The sequence below is a fragment of the Urocampus carinirostris genome, chromosome 20, assembly GCF_059441175.1.
Source record: "Urocampus carinirostris isolate Australia breed hairy pipefish chromosome 20, RoL_Ucar_1.0, whole genome shotgun sequence".
In the NCBI taxonomy this organism is placed as follows: domain Eukaryota; kingdom Metazoa; phylum Chordata; class Actinopteri; order Syngnathiformes; family Syngnathidae; genus Urocampus; species Urocampus carinirostris.
In genome coordinates, this window is record NC_142368.1 from 3239329 (window position 1) to 3254559 (window position 15231).

Here is a 15231-nt window from a genome sequence, read left to right on the forward strand (position 1 = left end):
CCACCACTTTTTAGGTGATTTGCCACTTTTGTACTTACACAAGTCGCACCCATGAATAAGCCGCGTGCGCCCGCACTAATACTTGTAACACAATCATAAGTTTAACTCAGACCTGGCTGTAAGTCCCACGATTGTTTTTTTTTTTTGGTTTGAACAAATGTATTGACACTAATAACAGCAAACAAACAATGTGAGGTTCGAACAACCCTTCTCGACAACCTTAACTGCAATTAAGCATATTCAGAATTTCGTTATTTTTTTTTTTGGTTTGAACAAATTTATTGACACTAAAAACAGAAAACAATCATGACAATCTCAACAGCAATTAAGCACATTCACAATATTATATTCCAATATGACGTTTTTAACAGCAAACACAAAGTGAGGTTTGAACAAACCTTCTCGAAAATCTTATTAGCAATCAAGCATATTCACAATTTCATTATATAACATCTTTGTTAGTGTCAATAGATCCGTCCAGGCCAAAGTCAATTGTCCTCGGTCTGAACAAATCCACCGACACCAACAGCAGCAAAACAAACACGACAATCTCAACAGCCATCAAGCATATTCACAATTTTGTTATATCTGACAATATGACGTGACGATATGACGTTTTAACATTTTTTCCTGACATTTTCAACGTTATGCCTTGCAATAGTACACAATTCTAGAACCACAGTTGGCATCATAAATGGAAAATTATACCCGTTATTAACGTATGATGCAGACTTGTAAAGTCCGGGTCCCTTTGAAAGTAATCCAAGGAAACAAAATGTATGTTTCCAAAGTTAAGGGTGGGAAAAATATATATCCACTATTGTCCGCTGCGACAACAGACAGATCTACCGGTAACTCAGCTTTACCCCAATTCCCATCAGCCCGCGTTTGCTCCACCCCTTTTTTTGATTTGTCTGTAGAACACATAACAGAATAAATCTCTAAAATAAATACATCACAAAGATATACAGTTGCAAATACATATTATACATGGTTACACGAAGAAAGACGGTACACCGGGAGAGTTTTCAAAGCTTTAATAATAATAATATAACTTTCATCCCAAACCGTGCCTTTGAAAGGTACCAACACGCTAGTACCATCACGCTCGCAATGTATCAAACGTGCTTGTTAAATAAAAGCATTCCGTAATTGTGAAATTCACGGTAGATTGTCCTTAATGTCCTCCTTGTAACTATCGCCATCAAGGGCGTCTTCCTGATTATCGGAATGTACCTTAACTTTACAGACAATGTATGCTTAAACTTAGAGGTTGCAGTCTTTCTTGGTGCACATATTCTACTGGTCTTAATCTTACCTTTTATACTCCAGCGCCGCTGGTGGCCGTCAGAAAAATTCCATAAATTGGCCGCTTCACTAAATAAGCCGCAGGGCTGAACATTTGGGAAAAAAGTAGCGGCTTACAGTCCGGAATTTCCGGTACTCCAAAAACGAGTGTCTTTCTACGCCGAAATCAGACACCATCTAAAAGCATCTTCTCTGAAAACGAAAATTGCATTTCACACTGTTATAAACAAGGGTGGAACGGCGGCGGCACAGTCCTAAGGAGCCAACTACCAGCCTCCCTGTGTGGAGTTTGCATATTCTCCCCGTACTTGCGTGGGTTTCCTCCCACATTCCAAAAAGATGCATGTCAGGTTAATTGACCGGTCCAAATTGTCCCTGGGTGTGAATGAGCGAGTGAATTGTCTGTCTATGTGTGCCCTGCGATTGGCCGGCAACCAGTGCAGGGTGTCCCCTGCCCACTGCCCGAAGATGGCTGGGATGGGCTCCAGCTCCCCCGCGACCCTACTGAGGATAGGCGGTTCAGATCATGGATGGATGAATGTACCGTAAATTCAGGACTATAGAGCGCACCTGATTATAAGCCGCACCCACTACATTTTAAGAGGAAAACCGATTTTGTACATTCACAAGCCGCACCTGTATATAAGCTGCATGCGTGCGCCCACATTTAAACATGTAACACAAACACAAAATTAACCCAAACCCGACTTCAAGTCCCGCGATTGAAACATCACTGAATAAGCCGCAGGGTTGAAAGTTGGGGAAAAAAGTAGCGGCTTATAGTACGGAATTTAATGTACTGTTATAAACAAACATATTTTTATACACCAAAGATTCCTTTACGCAAGAAACCAGCGCCTTCTTCTTCTTTCACGCCAAAGACAACTCAGACTAAAAAGTAGCTTCTTTACTGTTATAAAACGACCATCTTTTTTGTCTACACTGGAAACAACCCTAAGTTCCTCCATGTAACACACTAGCACCTATCTCTTCTTGCCAAAAATGAATTAATTAATTGAGTAATTATGTATTATTAGATTTACTATTCATCATTTACGTCTTGACCCAACACACAATATAAAATTTAAAAAACAACCAAAAACAATGATGCTACAATATACAATCAAAGAAACCATTACCGAAACTCTGAGCTCTTAGAAAACCAAGAACAAAAATTGAATTTAAAAAAAAAATGGCGATGAACTCACTAAGTTTCTAGAACTTAATTCATCTTCTTCTTCTACACTGACAACTAGCGTTACGTTCCTTACTGGTGAAAACCGACATATATTTTTCGATACTGAAAACAAGCGTCGGATTCCTTTATGTAAGAAATTAGAGCCTATTTTTTTCTTTTTTATGGCCAAACCAATTCATTTTTTTCTACTACACTGAAAAAGAACCCTCCTAACTGTTACAAATTAGCATAAATTTATTTTACTTTGAAAATAAGCGTCAGATTTCTTTACACAAAAAATGTAGAGCCTTCTTTGAAATCTCCTACGCCAGAAACACTGAAAACAGGGCTGTAACTTCTATTCTGGAAAACTATTGTTAGATTCTCTAGTATCTTGTTCTACACTGAAAAACTAGACTCTTATTTTTTGATGTGAAAATGTAGAATCATACTCTTCCAGGCTGAAAACAAGTGTAGAGTTCCAGACATCAGAAACTAGTGTCATCTTCTTCTACACTGAAAACTAGTATTGCATTCCTTACTGTTACAAACTAAAGTCCTATTTATCTCAAAACAAGAGTCAGATTCATCGACGCAAGAAACTAGCGCCTTCTTCTTCTGTGCAAAAAAAACAATAAATTTTGGTTCTTATGCGCTGGAAATGAGCATGTTGTTTTTTTATGCCGAAAAAAGCCGTCAACTACTTTTTGGAAAACTAGCGTTGTTGTTTTTGCTAAAATTAGCTTAATTTCCACCCAAAACACCTTCTCCTTCTTTACTATCAGAAATTAGTGCTGTATTCTTCCAAGGCATAAGATTGCAGATGCTGGACAATATTACTTCTACTCTGGAAAACTAGCATTGTCTTCTTCTCTGCTGGAAACTAGCATATTTTTCTTTGCTAAAGCTAGCATCTCAATCTCTACTGTCATAAACTAGTGTCGTTTTCTTCCAGGCTGAACACAAGTGTATGGTTCCAGATGCTAAGAACTTTGTTTTTCTTCTCTGCCTAAAACGAGCATAGTCTTTTTTTTTGTAGCTGAAAATTAACGTCTTCTATGATGAAAACTAGCATATTTTTCTTTATGGTCAGAAACTGGTGTCGTATTCTTTCAGGCTGAAAACAAGCTGGAAATGAAAACGTTCTCTTGAATGAATCCGCATCGAACTATAGCGCATAGCTTCCTAGCGCCGTGGCTACGCGTTCATCCCCTGACCTTCCTCAAAGCGCCGAACCTAATGAAGAGTGTTATTAATCAATCATCCGGCCCATCTGCGGCCGGGCCATAATGGCCACCATCAAAGCGAGAACCGCCGCGAAACCGAGACAGGAAAAGGAATTTATCGTCTGGTTTCAGGCCGGCCTTACCTAGCGCCAGATTTTCATTTTCTTCTTCCTGGCGTGTAAGCGCTTGCCAATCCCTTTCCTTCTAGTTCCAACTTAATCAAGGCGCCGAGGTACGGTCGCTAAAAGAGCATTAGCGACGCTAGCTAAAGTCAACTACTTTGATATGTTGTTTTATTTTTTTGCATCCATCTCGCACGTGGACAGCTAGCGGCATCAAGACGTGCGCCGTTAGCTAATAGAATTGCAGAAATCCTCAGCTGTGACGCCGGTAATGTTCTTAGGCAAACCGGCTTGGCACGGGCCGCCAAGGAGACGAGAACCGAGCGCTATGTCCTAGATAGCGACGCTCCGCTTCAGTGAGGGAATTCTGTTTATCCCGGGCTTCCTTCTGTTCGCCGTCTGTCGCCCTAAAAAAATAAAATAAACAATGTATGAACACCTGAACACCAAGAAAAGTTGCTCGGTTGTTGCTTTGAATCCAGCATCTAGGAAATGAATGACGGTATTATTAAACGTCATCGATGGTATCAGTTCAAGTTTCAAGTTCACATTATGTCCTTCCTTACTTTTAACCCTAAACCTATCCTTGTACCCCTGACCTTACGTTACCCTAACTCTACCTTGACCATTTATCCATAAACATGACCCTAACTACTACTAACCGCAAACCAACACTAACCCAAACCGCCTTTCCTAACCACCTAACCATAACACACACCACCTAAACCTAACCAGCTCTAACCCCCTAACCAACATCTACCCTTAACCAAGCCCCTACTAATCCTTAACCATAACCCTAACCCTTATTACCCCTAAACCTTATCCCTAAATAACATTTACCCTAACCCAAGCCCCTCTAACACCTTTGTCTACCCTAAGCAACATTAACCTCAATCCCCCATAACATTAACCCCCCCAACCAACCCTAACCTAAACCCCTCGAATCCTAACCATATCTCCAACCCAAACCCCCTAACCAACCCTAAAACCCTAACCAACATTCATCCCAAACCCCTTACCTCTAGCCAGCCCTTATCCTAACCCAAACCCCCTCGCTTCAACCCCTAAAGCTAACGTTAACCCATCTAACCCTCAACCTCACTCTACCCGAACCAGAGCCATCACCACCCTAAACAAGCACGCACAACTGTGAACATATTGAGCTTGCACTACTGGTCATCGCACTACTGTTACGATCCACTATTGTTTCATCACACAATACAATTTACGCCAGTCTCTATGCACTAATTTGTAAATATGTTTGCCCATTTATCCTGACAGTATTTTTCCTCATTTTTCTCTTGAAGTCTAATCTCGTTGCTTACAATGTTTCACAACGTTGATATCAATGACAATTAGGACAATTCAATTCAAAACCCCTAACAAACCCTAACCCTGCTAAATTGCTGCACTCGTTTACACAGTTTGATGCCTAAAAGACCGAGCCATGATTTTTTTGTTCCAGCCTCTGGATGGCATGAGTGTTTCATCTCTGATCGCTAAACTGCAGCATTTGTTTGTAATATAATGCTTGGAAAATACGTTTTTTTAATCAATTTCTATTGCACTTTTTATTAGATGCCTTTTTATTTCAGCCCAAGGCCTTTCTTTCAGCAAAAATCCATTTAAATGTAGAAAAATCAGTTCAGTAGTCACCGGTAGACACGAGGGACAAAGACCGAGAGTGTGAATCGGGCCGCTTATGTAAGACCTTGTCGTCATCGCCTTCTGTGGCCGAGTAAAACGCACTTACTACAATTTTCTCTGGTGCCACTCAGCTGTGAGGCCATGACTCACCACCAAAATAAAAGGAAAAAAAACCTCAATAAAAGAATAATGATCATGTACTTACCATCTATTGTTTGTTAAGTATTCAAAACAATGATTGTTATTACAGTAGTACCGCTTCATGCGAGGCAAGGTTGCACTCAAGTTTTTTGTCTAACTATGTCGGTCGGTGGTTAGCTACTTCGCTCTTCAGCAGGTTAGCTTTTTATATAACTGTTTTCAGGCATTTACCGTAAATTCCGGACTATAGAGCGCACCTGATTATAGGCCGCACCCACCACATTTTAAGAGGATAACCGCTTTTGTGCGTACACAAGCCGCACCCGTATATAAGCCGCATGCGCCCACATTAACACATGTAACACAATCATAAAAGTAACCCGAACCCGACTTTAAGTCCCGCGATTGTGACTGAATATAAAGTACACAGTCCTAAAACCACAGCCGGCAAAATGAACGGAAAATGATATCGGTACTTAAGGTTTGATGCAGACCTGCAGAGTCCGGGTCCCGTTGAAAGTAATCCAAGGAAAAAAAGTCTATATTTCCAAAGGTAAGGGTGGGAAAAATATATATCCACTATTGTCCGCCACGTCCACAAACACGTCTCACGTTTACTCCACTTCCCGTCAGCCCCTGTGGTTTTCGTCCCTTCTTTTTGATTCACCCGTACAAAACATAACACATAACATTTATAGTCTCTAAAATAAATACATTACATAAATATACAGTTGCAAATACATATTATACATGGTTACACATATTTACAAAGAAAGTATTCAAAGCTTTAATAATAATAATAATATAACTTTCATCCCAAACCGTGACTGTGACAGGTAGCAACACGCTACTAGCAACATGCTCGCAAAATAGCAAACGGGTCAGTTAAAAAAAAAGTTACCGTACTTGTAAAAATCACGATAATCCATCCTCATCTTCCTCCTTATAACTGACGCCATCAAAGTCGTCTTCCTCAGTATCGGAAAGGTATTATGTCATATAGACGACGTCCCACGCTCCCTTTTTCTAAAACACGATAGCAACACGCTCGCAAAGTAAAGTTAACGTGCAATAGCTGTGTTTTTAACTTAATTTGTGCACAAGCTAAGAAGTTGCAGTCTCCCATGGCGCATATATTCCGGCGGTCTAAATCTTACCTATTTTACTCGAGCGCCGCTGGCGGCTGTTAGAAAAATTACCTAAATTGGCCGCATCACTGAATAAGCCGCAGGGTTGAACGTTTGGGAAAAAAGTAGCGGCTTATAGTCCGGAATTTACGGTAGTCTGTTATTTGGTTTTGCTGAAGTTACCTAGCTACTTAGGTATTTAGTCAAGTCAAGTCAAGCCAAGTCATTTTTATTTGTATAGCCCTAAATCACGAAGAGTCTCAAAGGGCTTCACAGATTATTACACAGACTATTTTTCAGCCGACGAGAAGAGTAGGTTATTCATATGCTATGGAGTAGAAGTGAGTTTTAAGTTTAGATTTAAACATTTCCACTGAGGTTGCAGATCGGATCTCAGGGGGAAGAGCATTCCACAGCACCGGTGCCCGGATGGAGAACGCTCTCGAACCAGCAGAAGACTTCTTTGCTCTTGGGATCACCAGAAGACCGGCACTCTCAGATCGTAGGCTTCGGACCGGGACATAGGGGCAAATCAGATCTGAAAGATAAGAGGGAGCAAATCCATGTATGATTTTGTATATTACTAAGAGAACCTCGAAATCACATCTAAGGCTAACTGGGAGCCAATGCAGGTTAGCCAAAATCGGTGTTATGTGATCGTACTTTTTTGTCCTAGTTAAAAGCCTCGCTGCGGCATTTTGTACCAGCTGAAGAGACTTGATTCTAGACTTCGGGAGACCAGAGAGTAGTGCATTACAGTAATCGAGACAGGAGGTAACAAATGCATGAATTATAATTTCCACATCAGACTGAGACAGTATAGAACGGATTTTAGCAATGTTACGAAGATGGAAGAAAGCGGTTCTAGTAATTTTCTTTACATGCGTTTCAAAGGATAGATCAGGGTCAAATATGACACCTAAATTTTTACCTGAGTCACTCTGTGTGATGTGACATTTGTCAATTTTCACAGCAGTTTATGAGAATAAGTCACGGCATTTAGATGGACCAATGACTAACATTTCGGTCTTTTCAGAGTTAAGACGCAAGAAATTGAGTGACATCCACTCTTTTATCTCAATGAGGCAGGCCTCCAAATTTCCACAGTTTAGTGTGGCAGATTCCTCCAACGGTAAAGTTAAAACGGTTTAGTTTAACTTTTTTTTTTTTAACTTCTTAAAACTTTTTTAACTTCTGTTTTTTTCTGAATTTTTCCTTTTTTCTCTCTTCCTTTTGTTTCTTCTGGCTTTTTATGAATGTTTCCTTTTTTCTCTCTTCCTTTTGTTTCTTCTGGCTTTTTCAGAATTTTTCCTTCTCTCTTCCTTTTGTTTCTTTTTTTTATCAGCTTTTCACTACTTTTTCATTTTGTTATTTTTTTTCTTTTTTGTTGTATTCCCCCTTCCTCTAAGTCATTTTGTGCATAATTTTACATAATATTTGGTCATATAGGGATGAAAGAAGAAAAAACAACCTGAAGAGCCGTTTAGGACCCGAAAGAGCCGGTTCCTTTTAGTGAGCCAGGCCGGTTCTCGACAAACTCTACTGACTTCACTTCGTTCTAATTCGACTCGACTTCAAAATATCGCATTTAGAAAACAGTGTCAGGGGAACCCGTGTATTTTGACCTTCATGCACTGTAACTTTGACCTAATTCGCTTCTTAATTAGCAATTTCGAGCCCTGATTTTTTTGAGCTGGCTAGATTTTCTTGTGCGTGGAAAAGCTCTGGGTAGTGCGCAATTTAGATTTTCTGGTGCGCTGAGAATCCTTTTAGTTAAAAATGGTTTAATTAAAAGACTACCATTAATTGTTTTTTCCCAGCATATTATAGTCAGTTAGTTAGCTAACTTACACTCAAGCTATCTAGCTTCTAATGATTAGTAAAAAAAAAAAATGTTTAACTTACCCATTTATTTAGCTGTTTTCCAACACGTTATTTAGTCAGTTAGTTAGTAAGTTAGTTTACACTGAACCCTTTGTATTACCATGGGAGCTCCGGTGCCCCCGTTTTACAAGTGCTATTTAAGTTATCTAGCTAACTACAGTAGGTAGTTAGTAAAACCAAAATACATTATTTTAGCAACTTACCTATTCAGTTAATTGTTTTGCAGCGTTTTTTTCTAGGGTCTTGTTTGTAGCTTGTATCTCTGGCGTAATGAGCAAATTTTTCCAATTAAAACAAAATAGTCCGTTCCCGTCCTACTAAAAAGATCCGAGTGAACCCTAAATTGAAATGAAATGATCTGCATATATATAGCGCTTTTCAAGTCAATGACTTCCCAAAGCGCTTTACAATGTGCTCCACATTTCCCAATAGCGGCCTTGCAGCCATGTAAGGCGCTAACCTGCTTATTGGGGGTATTAGGGGTTCAGTGTCTTACCCAAGGACACTTCGACATGTAACACGGACGAGCCGGGATTCGAACTGGGATCCCTTGATCCCAAGACGAGCGCTCACCCATCCTCCGGATCATTAAAAACACATTAAAATATGAATTAAACGGAAAAAATAAAGTAATAAGATAAATAAGAATAAATTAATTCAATAAAATGTGAGTTTATTATGAGCACGTACTATGGAGGGAGTAGCCGTATGTGTGGTGCGTGAGGAAAACTATTTTCTGCGCTATAAAGTGAACCAGATTATAAGGCGCACCCCCCAAAAATAGTCTTTTGTGATATATCATTCATACAAGGCACACCAGACTATAAGGTGCTACAGGCTGGGGTTACCGTATGTTATGAATCCATTAGATGCTGCTGCGCTAAAAGCAATGTCAACAAAATGGTCGGATAGGGGACTCACTCTAACTTTATCAACCCTTTACAGTCCGACGGCCTGCGTTGAGAAGCAAATTCGTGTCTCAAAAACGTACAGACACGGTGTCTGTACGATGTCACCGGTCACTGAAATACGTCATGCCCAGTGTTCCCTCTAAGCTGCACGCGTGCGCAATTGCGCACTGCTCGCACATTCTCAGCGCACAAGAAAATCGAGCCGGCGCACAAAAATGAGGGCTCAAAATTACTAATTAAGAAGCGACTTAAGTCAAAGTTACAGTGCATGAAGGTAAAGACACACGGGTTCCCCTGACGAGTCCAAGTACAACGAAGTTGAGTAAAGTTAGTAGAGTTTGTCGAGAACAGGCTTCTTTGGCTCGGCTCACTAAAAGGAACCGGCTCTTTTGAGTCCTAAACGGCTCTTCAGGTTGTTTTTGCTACTTTAATCCCAACATGACCAAATATTATGTAAAATTATGCACAAAATGACTTAAAGGAAAGGGGAATAGAACAAAAAAGAGAAAAATACCAAAATGAAAAAGTAGTGAAAAGCTGAGGAAAAAAAAGAAACAAAAGGAAGAGAAAAAAAGAAGGAAAAATTGAGAAAAAGCCAGAAAAAAAGAAAAGAAAGAAATAGAGAACAAAAAGAAAAAAGTAACTGTCACGAGGCGTAGTGGCGTGGAAGGGGACCGGACCAGAACAGAGGCAGGAGGCATGAAGGGAGAACTCAAATGCGTTGACGATCCGTAAGTTTTATTTAATAAAATAAAAGTCGCCCAATACTCCGGGGCAAAACAGAACAATACAGAGTTCCTCCGGCACGAACTTAACGGGACATGGCATAACAGACTAAAACAGGACAAGGCATAACAGACCGGGACTGTGAAAAATGAGTAGTAATGAACCAGCACCCACCAAACCCAAAATCCAGCCTTAAATAGCAGAACAGCAATCAGCTGATCTGCTTCAGCTTGAGTTCGGGGGCGTGGCATACTGGTCGTCATGGCGACCGTGACAGTAACAGCTCGGAAAAAATAAACACAATGAGATTTTTTTTTAAAGGAATTTTTAAAAAAGTAGAATAAAACACGGAAAAAAGGAGAAAAAGTTTGTTTTGCATTCAAACAATTTCCAATTATATCAAGTGAATCTTGTTGCCAACATTGTACTTCCACTAAAAATGGGATTAAGTACAGTTCTGTATCTTACAACCGACTAAATAAGCCCCCAAAAATGTTAGAATTATGCGACAAAGTATATCAGGAAATAAAAAGAAATGGATATCTTGTGAAAGAATTGTAAGAACAAACGACGTTTGTAGGCCGTACAACCTTTGCTATAGTTACATGAGTCAATTCATTCAAAAGAGAAAAATAATTTTGCATTGCCGGAAACTCAGCAAAATGTAACATGATGTCAAGTTTTGGACATGTTTGATAATGACTTAGTTGCCACACTTGGGATTGCTGTTGCTCACTGTTGTTTCAAGCGTTGCTCACCAACTTTGTGTGAACGCTCAGACCCGTGGAAAATGACAGGGAACATTGGTCATGCCACAAATCATCGGAAAGCTTAAACTCTTGGGATTCAAGGTATAATGACAGTCACAGAAACATCACAATTAGTCTGAAACAAGATACCCCAGAAATATAAAGACGGGGTGGCTCACCCAAGACCCCCTTACATCCGTGAGAGTGTAGTGAATCCAACCGCGAAAAATATTTACGTACTCCAAAACATGTGATAGTGCCGACAAATTGAAAAAAAAATCCGCCGAAAAGCATCTCTGCATTGATCGATGTTGCTTGTTGCTAGGAGAATGTGTAGAATTTGTCCAGACCTACAAATACTTGGGTGTGCAGCTTAACAATAAACTGGACTGGACTGCCAACACAGAAGCTCTATGCAGGAAAGGTCAAAGCCGACTTTACTCGGAAGGCTGGCGTCCTTCAACATTTGCAAAAAGCTCCCACATATGTTCTATGAGACTGTTGTGGCAAGCGACCTCTTCTATGTGGCAGCGTGTTGGGGAGGCAGCGCCAAAAAGAAGGATGCCTCTCGTCTTAATGAACTGGTGAGGAAAGCGAGCTCTGTTGTGGGCACAGAACTGGACAGCCTGACAACTGTAGCTGAGAGACGAGCACTGAAAAAGCTGCGGTCAATCATGGACAATTCATCACATCCACTACACAGCACCATCTCCAAATGGAAGAGCAGCTTCGGCGACAGACTGCTGTCACAGTCTTGTTCCACGGACAGACTTCCTCATGCCATGAGGCTCTTTAACTTCACCCGGGGGAGTAAAAGCCTACGTTAAACCACACCCCCACATTGCATATTACCCTATTTTTATTACAGTGTGTATTTTATGTAGCACTATCTAAATACTCTATATTAACACATTACATTGGGTATTTAAGTATTAGATTCCTTTTACTTTATTATTGTTTTATTTTCAACACTGGAAGTGTGAATTTCCCTACGGGGATGAGAAAAGTATCTATCAATCTATCTAGCTGTCTGTTTAGCCCCATAACTCCCATTTACAAATAAACAGACTAGTAAAATTATTTTCTTTGGGCCGTAGACGAACTTAATTTATATCAACATTTTTTGGGGGCCAATTGCAGGCTTTGTTTTAGGGGTCACAACCCGCGCGAACCACCGACCGCCCGCTTTGAGACTGGGAGGTCGGTGGTTCGCGCCCCGGCCGAGTCATTCCTAAGACTTAAAAAGTGGTCGGCGGCGCCCTCTGTTGGCTGCGGCTGCATCGGCTCGCTACAACGGGTCAGGTGCAATCGACATTTCGTTCTGTGTACATTGTTACACAGAATGACAATACAAGGAAATTATTATTATTATTATTATTATTATTTAGCCTATACGAGCCAGTAAATGCTAAAAAGGCCCCGCCTCCTTTACCTCCGAATAACTTTAGCCAATAGTGACCGATCCAAATGAGGAATGACACATTGGTTTGGAAATGAAACACCGGAATATATATCCCGGCATGCACCGCGCACTACTTCTACCGGTGAAAATCGAGTCAGCGGCTGGTTACCAATAGTTGGGACTCCATATTGACCCATTTTATAAGGCACACCAAATTATAAGGGGGCATGGTCAGCTTTTAAAAAAAAAATGAAGGCTTTTAGGTGCGCTTTACAGTGTGGGGAATACTGTAAATCGAAAATCTCGTATAAAGGTACTACAGTGCTAAGAATGACTGAGTAATCCATGTCAGGTTTTAGGCTCTACCCCCAGATAATGCATCCACGTCATCAAATAGAGCCATGTTTTTTTGTATTATACGTATCGGCGGCGGTAGGCTCGGAATATAAATGAGTATGCCATTCAGTGCAGAAGGCAAAGTAATTCGGTTGTAATATTAATAGCGTCTCCATTAGTTTCAATCAGCCAATCAGCCGTGTGGCGTCGTTCTATACTCGGTAACAGGAAGTATGCAAATAGTGGTTCATTGCCAGACGGCGGAAGCTAGCAATTACGTGAAGCTCAGCCTTAGCTGACGTCAGAAGGCAGGAAATTATTTAGAGCCAAACAAATAAAGTTAAAGGGACAGTGTGTATTACAAAGTGCCCCCCAATAGCAAGAAAAAAAGAACTTTGTGCTTTTTAGCACTCGTTTTTGGTTGTAAGACCTTAATTCAAAGACAGTGGTTGTATAATACACACTGTCCCTTTAAGGCGTGTGAGTTCCTTTTTTTCATTTTTTGGGGGGGGTTACAAATATTTTTTTATAGTTTTAATTTCTTAAATTTCTGTTCATTAATATCTTATGTTATTTATTCGACTAGGTTTTTTTTATTAAAAAAACGCAATTTTATTTATTGGGTTGCCACTGATGCAAAATGTTTTGTGATATTTTTGGGGAGGGGGTTTGAATTGTATGTTTATTATTTGTTTATTATTGATAATTTATTTATATTTCACATTTTTTCTGTTTCAATTTGTAGTTTTTTGTTGATTTTCTTATTTATTTTTCAATGTGTTTTTATTTTTTGGGGGGGGGAAACGTATTTTATTAATTGGGCCAACTTAGTCTGACCTCTGTTGAGAAGTATGACGTGATGTTTTATTTTTTATTTTAATTTATCAATTTATTGAATCTTTTTTTCTTCACATTTTTTTAGATCAAACATTTATCTAATGACCCTAGCCACAGTCTGCTTTTGTTTCAGGTTCATGTTTATGTTTATTTATGTATATGTTATATATTATTCATTTATTAACCTGGTATTTTTTTATGTAATTTTGTGTTAATTATTTTATTCAAATAAAAAAAGTATTGCCACAGCCCGCTTTGGAGGATTAAATTATGAACAAAATTTCATTCATTGTACTTATCTTTTTAATTATTATTATTATTAAATTTATATATGTATTGATGTATTTTATAAATCATGTATCAAATATTTTTTTTTACATATATTCGTATATATTTTTAAAGTCTGCTTGTTATTATTTAATCTTATTTTGCATTGATTATTGTTAAATTGATTGTATTTATTTAGGACAATACTGTGTTTCCATCAAAAATCAAACTTTTTCTATAAATCAAATGAGTTTCAAAATAAATAGAAAGTATAGTCCAGTCCACGTTGAGGTTAAAAAATTGTTTTCTTTTGAATAGTATAAATAAAAGTATATACAGTAGTATGAGTGTTTATTCTTAAAGTCCCCTCGTACTTTTACTTATTTCACCTTTTATATTGGTAGATTTAATGTCCTCTAAAGTCTGATTCATCATCAGATACACCAAAGTGTTGTTTCCCTCGTGCTTTTTGTGTTTATTTACATTTTTTAGAATGATTTTTTTTTCTGTTTTCTCCATTCTCTTACATTTTTCTCTGGTACTGTGAGTGAAAATATTGTGATGAGTTCAAATCTAGTGCCTTTTCCTATTTCTTGCACATCCCTAGAGGTGTAGTGACTAAGCAGTAAATTGTTTTTTTTTTCGGCCCATTTATCCTGAACGTCTTCTATTTTTTTTTCTTTCAAAGTTGTTATTACATGTTTTACCCTGGAATGCATACAATGTCTTATGTTGATATAAACGACAATGAAGACAATATTGTACAGCCATGTGAGACTTCTTGCATACCTGTGAACCTGTACGTTTTTGCCGTACAAAGTACGTTTCTTATGCATTTCAAGAATTGTACGACGTACAAGAAAATCTGTACGGAAAAACGCAAATTTGTCAATTATGAGTACCATCCGGGATACACCCACTATCAGGAAACGGAAATCAATCAAGTCAAACGAGTTCGCCGCGGTAGGCTCCATCTCGGTATCGTTTTTTGTTGCAAACGAAGCGAGTGGTTTGAAGCTACTGTGCGCATGCATCTGCTGTCTCGAATTTCATGTGGTAGATATGTAGTGAAAGGAAGTCCGTCTCTTTTTGGAGTACTGGCTTTTTCGGCTCAACTCATTAAAGAGAGCCGGCTCTCAAACGGCTCATTTGCTTTATCCATTATCCGCACCGCTTATCCCCAGTAGGGTCGTGGGGGTGCTGGAGCCCATCCCAGCCATCTTCGGGCAGTGGGCAGGGGACACCCTGAACTGGTTGCCAGCCAATCGCAGGGCACACAGGGACAGACAATTCGCCCGCTCATTCACACCTAGGGGACAATTTGGACCGGCCAATTAACCTGACATGCATGTTTTTGGAATGTGGGAGGAA

The 15231-nt window shown here is 39.4% G+C and overlaps 1 protein-coding gene across 3 annotated transcripts in view; it reads left to right on the top strand.

Moving 5' to 3' along the window:
• LOC148346008 (MAM domain-containing glycosylphosphatidylinositol anchor protein 2) overlaps positions 1-15231 on the top strand; it is a 305624-nt gene that overhangs the window by 212210 nt on the left and 78183 nt on the right. The gene's annotated exons all lie outside the window — the stretch shown is intronic.